We start from the raw sequence: 14,462 nt of genomic DNA, 5'->3' as shown, positions 1-14,462 counted from the left end.
CAAAGTTTGGTTCTCCAGGAGATGCACATGTAACTTATGTCTTCAGCACCAGTTTTAGTTATTGCTTTATAAAACATATAGAAAAATTAGACAAATACTGTATATTAAAAAAATTGCAACTACTATATATAAAAGTGTGTAATATACTAGGCCATACAGATATTGATACTGTATTCACACATTCACTCAATTCATTTTCATTAAGCACCTATATAAAAGATTATTCTAGGCATTAAGTATACAGTGCTGCACCAGAAAAACACAAGTCAACCTCCTAAGGAAGTATATGTTCTTGCATGTAAGGGGGACATTAGGCAAATAGATATACTTTAATTATTTAATAATAATGGTGATAAGTGCAACAAAGGAGAAATAGACTAGAATGAGTGTATGTGACAAAAGAGACTTACTCTAGGGATCCAGGGAAGAGCTTCAATAATAAATATTTAGCTAGAGAGACACATCTAAAAGATAAGTAGGAGTTAGCCAACATGACAATAGGGAGGAGGAGGTCAATTATAATTTTATCCCAAAATTAATTTTCTATTTCATAGTGACAATCTATACAAACACAATAAGAAGCCTGATATGTGTTTGTCAATAACTTACAATATTGTTTAGAACATACAGTTGAAAACTGACACACGCTCTTTATTCATTCAATAAGCAATTATGTAGGTCTTGTGTTCAAGGAATTTGGTTAGGTATTACAGGACATTTATCAAGAAATATAGTACCTTTCTGTATGTATATTATACAATGATAAAGATGCAAAGCCAAATGAGAAGTTGTGACATTATAAATTCCACAAGAGAAACTTGATGCAAATTGAAAATGTGAGTAAATTTAATAATCGAATCATGTTTATAATATGAAATATATATTATATAGAATAAAATAATATGTTTACACAAGTTATTTTCTACTACTGTCACAAAAGGCTATTGAGCTGCATTATATAATAGCATATATCATAGTCATAGCTAGATAGACATAGATATAAAGGATGAAATCTAACCTAGTTAATTCTATCCTATGTTAATAGGATAATAATTCTCACAGGGACAAAGGAAAATATTTACAACTTAACTAAAAATGATCATCTTTCTTATGCAAATATTAAAGGAGCTCAAGTTAATAGCTATTATTTATTATAAAGAATATCTATCCAAATATAGATTTTTCTCCTCTGTAACTAATACTGGCAATAATAATAACAGTAACAACTATCATTTCAATACTGATTTAGGGAGAAAAGTGAGATATCATTATTTTCATTTAGGAATAAGGAAACTAAGGCTTAAAGAGATTAATTAACTTGCCTGGACATACAGTAAGTAAGGATAGAGCCAGTACCACATTCCACGTCTTTTGAATTTTGATTCTCTGCTCTTTCTATTCTATCACAGTGTTTCATGCTGGATTATCCTTGCCTATTGTTCATTAATGTGCATGTCTGTATTAAAACTAATAATAGCTAATACTTAATCAGTGCTGCATATATAGAATATGCTTTCTTCTAAGCACTTTTGTTGTAGAGACATATGATCATCATGAGAAATGTGTGAGGAAGGTATTATTATTACTGCCAGATTGCAGATCAAGAAAACGAGGTATAGACATTAAGTAAATTGCCTAAGATCACAGAGACAGTAAAGGATTAAATAACTTGCCTGTTTTCAAACCCAGTGACTCTGGCCTCAGTTCCTAACACCATGCTGTCATGAACTCATTCAGCAGAGTAGGAAGCCATGAACTCTCTACTCTTTTGGAAACACATTTGATTAAAATACAGATAAAATATTTATGCTCCAGCCATAGTTAATTACTTTTGGTTCCCAATTCTGGCATCTGGCTCTACTGCCTTAGTTCCAGAGTCATATTCACCAGTTCCTTTTGCATCCTCATCTATCAATCTACTACTTGGCACACTCAGCTTTTAAGACCCCTTCTCTAAGAAGCCTTCCCTCGGCTTCAAAGATTGGAACAGGTGGTCCTCCTATGTGTCCCTGGAGGACACTGTGCTTACACCTGTTAGAGCACTCACCACAGGCATTTGTAATTGAGTGTTACTTATATGTCTTCCACATTCGAGTATGAAGTTCTTAATGCTAGGGACCGAATCATATTTAATTTTAATTTCTCACAGTCGAACATACTTCTCTGTTTATAGGGTACTAAATGTTTGTTGGTTTCTTAGCACCTCATACTTGTTTTAACACTTACAAATGTAGTTAAATACCACTGTGTTTAGATTTGCACTAGGTGCCCTCCTATGATAGAATATTAGCTCTATGAAGGTAAGAACAATGTGTTGTTTTCCTCCCCAAGCACAGCACCTGACCCACAGCCAGCACTTTATCAATAGTTTTTAAATGTACAGAACCAAGGAAAAATGTAAGGAACAATTCATAAAAGCATAAGACTCAAGAATCTTGGAATACAGCAGTCACAAATCAATGTACACTTAGCGCTTTATATCTAAAAACTGAAAAAGTAAGGCATGCCAATAGAAATATATAGGGAACATACAAAAAAGTTGTGATCAGTGCAGATTTCTACATATCTAAAAATACTTTTGTATAATGTGAAAAAGTAAATGGAATGTACAACAGCAGATTGCTCAAGTCAAAAATTCTTCATATAGCACACAAATATATCTTAACATAGTTACTTTAATATATTCAATAACAATGCTGCTATGTGTTCAAGGGAATTGACAGAAAGCTATCTGAAAAGTGAATATTCAAATTGTACTTTTCCATATGCTATTTATCCAAACACTCAATAGTAGAACAAACAGGCAGAACCTAAGGAACAAAAGTAAAATCAAGCCTAGAAATGTCATAGGTAATATTATCAATACAGGCTCACACTTGGTTCATTGAGGTTTTAAGCAGTAAGGTGTTTAATCTCAATTATGTTGAAAAATAGATAAAACTTTGCCCTTCAACAGAATAATACATGAATAATATGACAAATGCCATGTAAAATAGTTGAGTCAACTGCTTATGTGTTTCTATTTGCTATTAAACATTCATTTCACCAACTTTACAAATAACACAATGAAAACATATGTGTATGATATTTAAAGTTTGTTTTGTTACCAATACATAGACTATGCCTACATCTATGTTTCTCCCAGCAGTGTTCTTATGACTCCACTAAGATCAGAGGTTCAATAATGGTAAGTACACTGATCACCTTACATTTTCTTATACGCAAAAATTAAGAACAGTGGTAAAAAGACCATGATAATTTGTATAATGCTACATCAGAATATAGTCAAAATTTACATCTGCTCTGATAAGGACAGATAAGGAAAGCAGAATTTTTTTTGTGAACAGTGCTTCACACATGTCTAGCCACATAGTTGTTTAAGAAATACTTTAAATTGATCTGAATGACTGCCTAGGGACAAATAGATATATATACGATTGATGTTTTTCAGTAAAAGAGCATATTTTTGTTAGTTCCAAAAAGCATTGATTTTTTATGTATATGTATTCTTAAGTGCCTCCAGAATTTTTCTTACATTTCTCATCACTGTTGTTAAAGTTCTCATCTTTCTATCCCACATTCAATGGAATTCTCTTGTTCTATACGTTCAGTTTTCCTTTCTTTCTCAGGTTCCTGTTACTCTTAAGTGGATTGTGTTTTTTTCCTTTGCCAGCTAATAGATTTCTGTTCTTTTATTAATCATATAAATCAGTTTGCTGAGATGTCCTCAGTTGTACTACACAAGTTGTCACTCCTGTGATTTGACTGAGTACACATGAAAACCATTATCGTTCTGTTGAAGATATGGAGGAAAACATTCTGCTCCCAGGCTTCTTCAGGTTCAAGTGGCAGCCTTCTCCTAATTACTGAAACCAAAAGCCATTTGGCTCACCAAAGCCGGCCAGCTACAGGTTTATTTGGGTCAAAATAATGGGAGGCCCTTTCCAAGAATACCAGAATAAGGAAAAGAATTTTTGGGTTCACCATTTATTCGAGGAGAGTCAGAGGCCTCAACAAAGAAAAGCTCTTCAGGAACCCAGAAATCATTAATCTCACTTTAGCACCCATGGAAAACCAACCCAAGTACTCAGCTGTTTTCCCTTGAGTCTCCAAAATACCAAAGCGTTGAGAAAAATAAGAAACCAAATCTGCTTTTTCTGTCAAGTGTTTGCTGTCTCTCACACACTTGCTCTGTCTCTCTCTCTCTCTCTCATCTCAATAAAAGAAAAATGACATAGAATACTCAGAAGAAGGATACAGGATACAAAGCATATGAATAATAAAATTTCCCAAACAAAATAAAGGAATAAATAGAGGAAAAATAATAATTAAACAAAAAATTAAATTATTCTAAAGAAAGACATGAGCATTGATATGGTTTGTTTGTGTCCCCACCCAAATATCAGCTTGAATTGTATCTCCTAGAATTCCTACATGTTGTGGGAGGGACACAGGGGGAGGTAATTAAATCATGGGGGCCAGTCTTTCCCATGCTGTTCTTGTGATAGTGAATAAGTCTCACAAGATCTGATGGGTTTATCAGGGGTTTCTGCTATCATTTTTCCACATTTTTTTTCATGCCACATCCATGTAAGAAGCACGTTTTACCTCCCGTCATGAATCTGAGGCCTCCCCAGCCATGTGGAACTATAAGTCCAATTAAACCTTTTTTTCTTTCCAGTCTTAGGTATGTCCTTACCAGCAGTATGAAAATGGACTAATAGAGTAGTAAATTGGTACGAGTAGAGTGGGACATTGCTAAAAATATACCTGAAAATGCGGAAGCGATTTTGGAACTGGGTAAACAGGCAGAGGTTGAAACAGTTTAGATGGCTCAGAAGAAAACAGGAAAATGTAGGAAAATTTGGAACCTCTTAGAGACTTGTTGAATGGCTTTGACAAAAACGAAGAATAGTGATATGAACAATAAGGTCCAGACTCAGGTGGTCTCAGATGGAGATGATGAACTTGTTGGGAACTGGTGCAAGGGTGACTCTTGTTATGCTTTAGCAAACAGGCTGGAGGCATTTTGACCCTGCCCTAGAAATTTTTGGAACTTCGAACTTGGGAAAGAAGATTTAGAGTATCTGGCAGAAGAAATTTCTAAGCAGCAAAGCATTCAAAAGGTGGCTTGGGTGTTGTTAAAAGCATTCCATTTTCAAAGGGAAGTTGGGTATAAAAGTTCAGAAAATTCACGACCCGATGATACAGTAGAGAAGAAAAACCCATTTTTTTAAGGAGAAATTCAAGCCAGCTGCAGACATTTGCATAAGTAGCAAGAAGCCTAATGTTAACCCCCAAGATCATGGGGAAAAAGTCTCCAGGCCATGTCAGAGACCTTCACAGTAGCCCCTCCCATAACAGGCCTGGAGGCCCAGGAGGAAAGAATAGTTTTGTGGGCTGAGCCCAGGGTCCCCATGCTGTATGGAGCCTAGGGGCTTGGTGCCCTCTGTCCCAGCTGCTTCACCCATGGCTGAAAGGGTCCAATGTAGAGCTGAGGCTGTGGCTACAGAGAGTGAAAGCCCCAAGCCTTGGCAGCTTCCACATGATGTTGAGCCTGTGGGTACACAGAAGTCAAAAACTGAGGTTTGGGAACTTCTGCCTAGATTTCAGATGTATGAAAATACCTGGATGCCCAGGCAAAAGTTTGCTGCAGAGGTGGGGCCCTCATGGAGAACCTCTGCTATGGCAGTGCAGAAGTGAAACATGGGGTCAGAGTCCCCACACAGAGTCCCTACAGGGGCACTGCCTAGTGAAGCTGTGAGAAGATGGCCACCACCCTGAAGACCCCAGAATGGTAGATCCACTGACAGCTTGCACCATGCAGCTGGAAAAGCTGCAGACACCTAATGCCAGCCCATAAAAGCAGCCAGGAGGGAGATTATAGCCTGCAAAGGCACAGGGGTGGAGCTGCCTGAGACCATGGGAACCCACCTTTTGCACAGTGTAAACTGGATGTGAGACCTGGAGAGTCAAAGGAGATCATTTTGGAGCTTTAAAATTTGACTGCCCTGCTGGATTTCAGACTTCCATGGGCCCTTTAAGCCTTTTGTTTTAGCCAATTTCTCCCATTTGGAATGGCTGTATTTACCCAATGTACCCTCATTGTATCCAGGAGGTAACTAGCTTGCTTTTGATTTTACAGGCTCATAGGTGGAAGGGACTTTCCTTGTCTCAGATGAGACTTTGGACTGTGGACTTTTGGTTTAATGGTGAAATGGGTTAAGACTATGAGGGACTGCTGGGAAGGAATGAATGGTTTTGGAATGTGAGGGCATGTGATATGGAGGGGAGGGGGCAGAGTCATAAGTTTTGGCTGTGTCCTTACTCAAATCTGAACTTGAATTATATTTCTCAAAATTCCCCCATGCTGGGCTAGGGACCCATGGGGAGGTAATTGAATCATGGGGGCTGGTCTTTCCCATGTTATGATCATTATAGTGAATAAATCTCACAAGATCTGATGGGTTTATCAGGGGTTTCCACTATCATTTTTCCTCATTTTTTCTGTTGTCTCATCTATGTAAGAAGTGCCTTTTGCCTCCCACCATGAATCTGAGGCCTCTCATTCATGTGGCATTGTAAGTCCAATTAAACCTCTTTTGCTTACCAGTCTCGGGTATGTGTTTATCAGCATCATGGAAACAAACTAATACAAGTATAGGCTGAAAATTTTCATTGAATAAGCAGCAGGATTCATGAAAAAAGAAAAGATGTAGATCCATCTTGATAAAATTTTTGAATTAAGAAATGAGAGAAAATATTACCAGTTTCTCAAAATAAAGAATAGCCTATGTACAACAGAAATAAAACCAGGCCAGTATAATACTTCTTTCCTCAAGTTGACACTAGAAACTAGAGGACAGAAGAAGGATCTACAGACCATTTTGAGAAAGGGTTTTATAATTAAAGACTACTACATCAAGCCAAATTACATTCATCTGCAAAGAAAGGAGAAAAGATTTTGGCACACAGGAGAGTTCATAGATTATTAAAACAATATACCCTAATGAAAGAAAATATGTAAGAAAGTGTTCTAACCAAAAGCATATTTCGTCAGAACAGAGAAATCAGAGAGGAGAAAAGAATGATGTAAAAAATTAGTGAGAAATATATTTTGAAATTATTTGTAATTTTGGCAAATGTTTCTAGCATAACTGAAAATGCATAGTATACAAGTGAAATAGAATTCTGGAAACAGAAAAGAAAAATAGAATGGAAATGACAATATTAGCCTAACATTGATTTTTTTAAAGCTATCTTAGAAATAACCTAAGATCAAACGAAGATTAGCAAAATGTCTCAACTGAGAAGTAAATATTTCTAAACACTTTATAATTTACTTGGGAAATGGGAATAGACATGTAAAGCATTTTAGTGGAATGCTGATTTATCATTTTACTTGGACGTGAGTGTGGTGTGTGTGTGTGTGTGTGTGTGTGTGTGTGATAATCAGTTTTAAGCATGGAAAGTTAACCACTTGCAGAATTAAAGGCATGTCAAATATAACCAAATGAACAAAATGAACAAAATCCTGAGGAATTCACCATAAATTATAACATGGTGGGAAAATGAAATAAAATAGGTAATATAAAATAAAATTACAAGAGAAAAACTAAACATATCGGCTGTTGTTTTATATGTGAAAATGCCCAAACTACAAATTTTAAAATTAAAAATTAATATGGGGTTAAAAACAATATCAACACACTATGTTTTCAAGAACGATATCTGAAACAACATGAACAAATCTTGAAAATAAAGGAATAGATTATTACACTATATGCAAATTGCAAATAAAAAGACAGCAGGAGTGTTATTATCACAAAAGTAGATTCCATAGTCAAACAGCATTAAACATGAAAAAGATGTTCATTAGCTTTAATGCAAACTATAAGCTCCCTTCTTTTCATATGTATATGAATCCATATGGAACAAAAATTCCAGGTAGCACTTCATCAGCAGGAAATGAGAGATTGACACACAGCACTGAAGACAGAAATTAACAGTAGCAGAAACAGTAAATATATAGGTAAATATAAATCAATATTCACTTTTAAAATGATAATGTCTGTATTTAAAGTTTAAGATGTGTTTAGATTGATAACATGTGGCATGTCGCAACAATAGTACAACAGTGTTAAAGGTAAAATTTAGTAAGTCAAAGGTGAATTTGTAATCTTTCAATTAATCAATAAAAAATTAAAATATATAACTAAAACTCTAACAAAAGGGAAAACTACTATAAATTACCTAATTAAACCAAAGGAAGGGAAGAGAAAATTTATCAAAGTAAACATAAGAAAAATAAATTGTAAGAATATAGGTTTAAACCTCAAACATATCATAAATTACATTAGTACTAATGAGCAAAAGACTCAAAGGATAAAATATAATTTTTTAATTTCAAACCTTAACTATGTATTCTTTGTGGTCTGGTTTCTCTTGTTCAACTCATTGTTTTAAAGTCCATCCACATGGTCTTATGTATATGTGGTTTCTTTACTTACTGCAGTGTGTAGTATTCTATGTTGTGAATATACCACATTTTATTTATCTATTTTTCTGTTGCTGAGCAGTTTAGGTTTTAGAAATATTTTGAATAGCATATCTATGAAATTTTTGTTCATGTCTTTTGATGCAGATATGTTGAGTATATTACTAGGAAGAAAACTTCTGGGGCATAGGATATGAATATAATCAACAGAGTAAATAATCCTGAAGAGTCTACCAAACCAATTGTACCAATTTATACTCCCACTGACTGTGAATGAGGGTTCCACTTGCTCATCTTATTGTTGAGATAATCAACCTATTTAATTATCTTAAATGTCAGGAGGTAATTACACTTGGAATGGTAGTGACTGAAAACAAAATGAATAAATACATCTTTAAAGAAAAAAAATACTTTCTGTTTGGATTTGTAAAAGCTTCTGTTAGTCACTCATAAGTGACATGTCTTAAAAAAATAAGATTGAAGGACTTAAAAAATAAAACTTATGAAGTTATTCTAATATAAGCAAAACAGTTCACGATAAAAATAATTGCTACAGATAAAGAGGAGCATTTTACAATGCTAAAATGCTCATTCAACATAAATATCTAATTATCCTATATTTGTATACAATAAAAATAATGGTCCAGAGTATTGAAAAGAACAGCAAGCAAAACTTTGAAGAGAAATTAAAAAAAAAAAAACCCAAATAATAGTTGGATATTTAATGTATCTCTCCCAGTACCGTCAGTTACTAAGAATAGGCAGGAACAAAAGAGTAAGTATAAAAACAATTTGGGGAACATATATAGCAATTTTGACCTAATTAATATATATAGAACACTCCATCTAGCAATAAGAGAGTTCACATTCTTTTCTAGTGCGTTTAGAATATTTACCATAACTGACTATACGTTTGGCAATAAACAAGTCTCCACAAGTCTAAAAAGACTGAAATCTGGCAGTGGCGCTGGCAGTTTCCTGGACTCGGCACCAGGAAGTGGTGGCGGCACAGCGCATAGCGTGCCTTAGCAGCAGCAGCATCAGAGGGACCCTCACCATCACAGCCCCCGCACTTGTGCAGCCACCCTAGCTCGCTCTCCTCTTCCTTCCTTCGCTGGCATCATGTCTAATCAGCTGACCGAAAAACAGATTGCTGAATTCAAGGCAGCTTTCTCTATTGGATAAAGATGGTGATGGTACCATTACAACAAAACAACCTGGAACTGTCATGAGGTCACTAGGTCAGAACCCAACAGAAGCCAAATTGCTGTATGTGATCAACAAAGTGGATGCCAATGGTAATGGCACTTCCCTGAGTTTTTGGCTATGATGTCTAGAAAAATGCAAGGTACAAACATGAAGAAGAAATCCTTGAGGCATTCCGAGTCTTTGACAAGGACGGAGTGGTTACATAAGTGCAGAAGAACTATGTCATGTCATGACAAACAGGAGAAAAACTAACAGACGACGTAGATGAAATGATCAGAGAAGCAGATATTGATGGAGACTGACAAGTCAGCTACGAAGAATTCATACAGATGATGACTGTAAAATGAAGGCCCACTTTCAACTCCTTTTTCTACCTTCTAGAAGGATCAGATTGAATCTTTTACCTACCTCTTTAAAAAAAAAGAAAAAAAAAGAAAAGACTTCATTTATTCATTTCTATATAGCAAAACTGAATGTCAAAATTACCTTCTGACCACACACACAAAATCTGTATGTATTAGTTGGTGGTCCTGTCCCCTAAAGATCAAGCTACACATCAGTTTTACAATATAAACACTTGTACTACCTTAATGATAAGGACTTCTTAAAGTTCCATTTGCTAATGATTAATACACTATTTGGGGTAGCAAGATTTTCATTCATGCAGATTGATGATTGAGCACAGTCAGACATTTGTGTTAAAAAGGAAAAATAAAAAAACAAATTCAAAACCTACTCAAATGTGTTCTACTTCAATTTGTTTAGTATAAATTATAAAAGCTGGTTTACTGAAAATAAACACATTTAAAATTGGTTTACCTCAGGATGATGTGCAGAAAATGGGTGAAGGATAAACCAAGAGACGTGACCCCACTAGCTGAAGAGTCCTCTTGTACTTCATGTGCTCTGACTCATGGTGACAATGACACACACACCCTGGTGGTAGGCCTGTGTGTGTTGGTTTAGCATTGTCTGCATTGTTCTACAGTGAAACAGGTGTCAGGTTGTCACTGTACACACAAATTTTTAATAAGAAACCTTTACCAATGGAGCATCTTTGGACTCTCTTTTTAAAAGCTTCTGAACCATAACTTGAAGTCGGCAGAATAGGCTGTGGCTGTGGACTTCAGCATAACCATCAACATTGCTTTTCAAGATATTACAATTTATACCCACTACCAGTTGTAAATGTTAGTATTTTTTTCCAATGAAAAAGACCATTAACTTAAAAATAAAGACAAATCATACAGTGTCTTCTTTCTGATGATAGTGAAATTAAGCTAGATACTAACGACACAATGCAAATTTTAAAAACTCCTATTTTTGAAAATCAAAAGCATTTACTTCTATTAATCCTTAAATCAAAACTCATGATATATTTTAGAAAATTTTTTGAAGCAAAAGAAATACAAATGTAATATTGAATATATTGAGGATGCAGCAAATGCTCGGCTTAGAGGAGATGCAAGAGAAAAAAGAAAACATTAAAAATGAATGACATAGGATATAAATATGAGAACAACAGACATTGGGTGGGTTAAAAAGCTACCTGTAGGGTTTTCTGCTCCTTACCAGGGTGACAGGTTCCATATGCCAAACCACAGCATCATACGATATTCCCATGTAACGAATCTACACATGTACCCCTGTAAAAAAAAATAGAAGTTGAAGTTTAAAAAAAGAATGATGTAAGCTTCCACCTCATGCAGTTAAAAAATAGCAACAAATTAACTCCCCCCAAAAAGTTGAAAGAGGAATTAATAAAATTATGTATTAGTCAGGGTTCCCTAGATGGACAGAACTAATAGGATATACACATATAGGGGAATTTATTAAATATTAACTTACACAAGGAGAGCCAGTGTGAGTATCAAAACTGAAGAAATTGGAGTCTGATGTTTGAGGGCAGGAAGGATCCAGTACAGGAGAAAGATGTAGGCTGACAGGCTAGGCCAGTCTCCTCTTTTTAAGTTTTTCTATCTGCTTTATATTCCCTGGCAGCTGATTAGATTGTGCCCACCAAATTAAAGGTGGGTCTGCCTTCTTCAGCCCACTGACTCAAATGTTAATCTCTTTTGGCAACACCCTCAAAGACACACCCAGGATCAACACTTTGTATTCTTCAATCCAATCAAGTTGACAGTATTAACCATCATGAAATGTAAGCAAAATAGTAAACAAAATAGAGAAAATTAATAAAGACATAATTTAGTTCATTGAAAACAGGAACAAAATTGATAAACTCCTGACAAGGGTAATCAAGGTGAAAAAAGCAAGAGACATGATATAACTTATTAAATCATGAAATAAAAAAAGACGGCATCATCAATCCCAGAAACATTAAAAAGATAATAAAAAAGCATTATAAAAAATATTTTGTAAATAAAATTGAATGATATAGGAAAAACCATTGAAAAATATACCTTGTTAAAGCAGATATAAAAAATCAGACATATTAATAGCCATATATATTAGAAAAATTAAACTCTTAATTAAAATCTTCCCACAAAAAAAGAAACTCAAGCCTCAGATGGCTTCACTGGAAATTTTTTCCATATGTTTGGAAAAATGAGGAAATAACTCATATGGTACAAACAATTCTAATGAAAAACAAAGAAACACTCTCCACTGATTTTATGAGCCAGAAAACATCCATTTAAATCTTACAAGGACATTTGAAGAGGGGAGAAACACAAGTCAATGTATCTCATAGACTTATATGAATGCAAAATTCATAAAAATATATTATTCGGTGAAATCTAGAAACATATAAATAGATTAATATCCAAATATCTAAGTGTGGGTTACTCGAAGAATATATTTGTCTTTTTATGTTTTATTTTTAACTAATATATAATCATTGTACATGTTTATGGGGTACAATGTGATGTTTTAATACATGTATACATAGCGAAATGATCAAGTCACAGTAATTAGCCGATTGATCACTTGAAACATTTTTAAAATTTGTGATAACACTCAAAATCCTCTCTTCAAGTTATCTTGAAATATACAATTCATTATTAGCTATAGGCATCCTCTGTACAACAGAACACCAGAATTTAGTCTTCCTTATTGTGTCTACCTTAACTTTCTACTTGTTGTCCAGCCTTTCTCCAACCCTCCCCCAACCCTTTCCATCCTCTCTGGTAACCAATATTCTACTCTTTACTCTTATGAGATTGACGTTTTTAGATTCCACATATAAGATCACATGGTACTTGTCTTTCTGTGCCTGGTTTATTTCACTTAACATACTGTTTTCTAGGTCCATCTACATTGCTTCAAATTACAGAATTTTATTATATTCTATGGCTAAATGGTATTTGATTGTTGATATGATATATATAAAACAATGTTTTATATAAATTATGTTATACACATAAAACAATATATATCTGTATATATACTTGTGCGTGTATGTATGTATAACATTTTCTTTATCCATTTATTTGTAGATAGGCACTTAAGTTGATTTCATTTCTTGAGTATTGTGAATAGTGTTGCAATAAACATGAGAATGCAAGTATCTCTTTAAGATACTGATTTCATTACTTTTAGATATACACCAAATGTTGGGATTGCTGAATAATATGGCAGGTCTATTTTTTGTTTTCTGAGAAGCCTCCATACTGTTTTTTAAAATGGCTATACTAAATAGCATTTACATAAATATCTTATTCCAGATCTTAGAAGAAAAGCTTTTAACTTTTCACCATTCAGTAAAATGTTAGCTGTGGGTTTGCCATAAATGGCTTTTATTTTGTTGAGGTATGTTCCTTCTATACACAATTTGTTTGTAGTTTTTATCAAAAAAGGATGCCAAATTTTAATAAATGCATTTCAGCAGTTATTAAAAGAATCATACGGCTCTTGTCCTTTATTCTGTTAATGTGATGTATCATGTTTTTTTAATTTGTGTAGGTTGAACCATCTTTGCATACCTGGGATGAATCCCACTTAATCATGGTTAACAGTTTTTTAAAAGTGTTGTTGAATTTGGTTTACTAGTATTTTGTTGAGTATTTTTGCTTCTATGTTCATTAGATAGATTACCTTGTGCTTTTCTGCTTTTTTATTGTGTCCTTATCTGGTATTGATATCAAGGTAATGCTGGCCTTGTAAAATAAGTTCGGAAGTATTTCCTCCTCTTTAATTTTTGAAACAGTTTGAGTACAATTGGTATTAATCCTTCTTTAAATGTTTTGTAGAATTCAGTACTGAAAATGTTAGGCCTTGAGCTTTCCTTTGATAGAATGTTTTTTTATTACTGCTTCAAATGCGTTCCTTATTATTGATCTGTTCAGATTTTCTGTTTCTTCCTGAGGCAATCTTGACTGCTTCTATGTACCCAGGAATGTTTTAATTTCATTTTTAATGTCTAAATTGATTCATTGGTTGTTCATGTATGTGTTGCTTAATTTTCACGTGTTTGTACAGTTTCTAAAGTTCTGCCTGTTACTGATTTCTAATTTTATTCCATTGTGGTCAGAAAAGATACTAAATACAATTTTGATTTTTTAAAATGTGTTCAAACTTGTTTTGTGGTCTAACATATAATCTATTCAGGACAGTGTTCCATGTATTGTTGACAAAAATGTATAATCTACAGCTGTTGGATGAAATGTTCTGTAAATGTCTGTTAGGTCTATTTCATATAGAATGCAGTTTAATTCTGGTATATTTTCTCTCTATTTTCTGTCTGGATGATTTGTCCATTGCTGAAAGTGAAGTATTGATATTCCCTACTATTATT

General features: G+C 34.2%; 1 pseudogene; it reads left to right on the top strand.

Moving 5' to 3' along the window:
- The first annotated feature begins 9,563 nt into the window (after positions 1-9,563).
- On the top strand, positions 9,564-10,053 carry LOC108317847 (annotated as a pseudogene).
- The last annotated feature ends 4,409 nt before the right edge of the window (positions 10,054-14,462 follow it).

The sequence above is a fragment of the Cebus imitator genome, unplaced genomic scaffold, assembly GCF_001604975.1.
Source record: "Cebus imitator isolate Cc_AM_T3 unplaced genomic scaffold, Cebus_imitator-1.0 Scaffold210, whole genome shotgun sequence".
NCBI classification, from domain to species: Eukaryota; Metazoa; Chordata; class Mammalia; order Primates; family Cebidae; genus Cebus; species Cebus imitator.
This window is presented reverse-complemented; position numbering and strand designations above follow the sequence as displayed.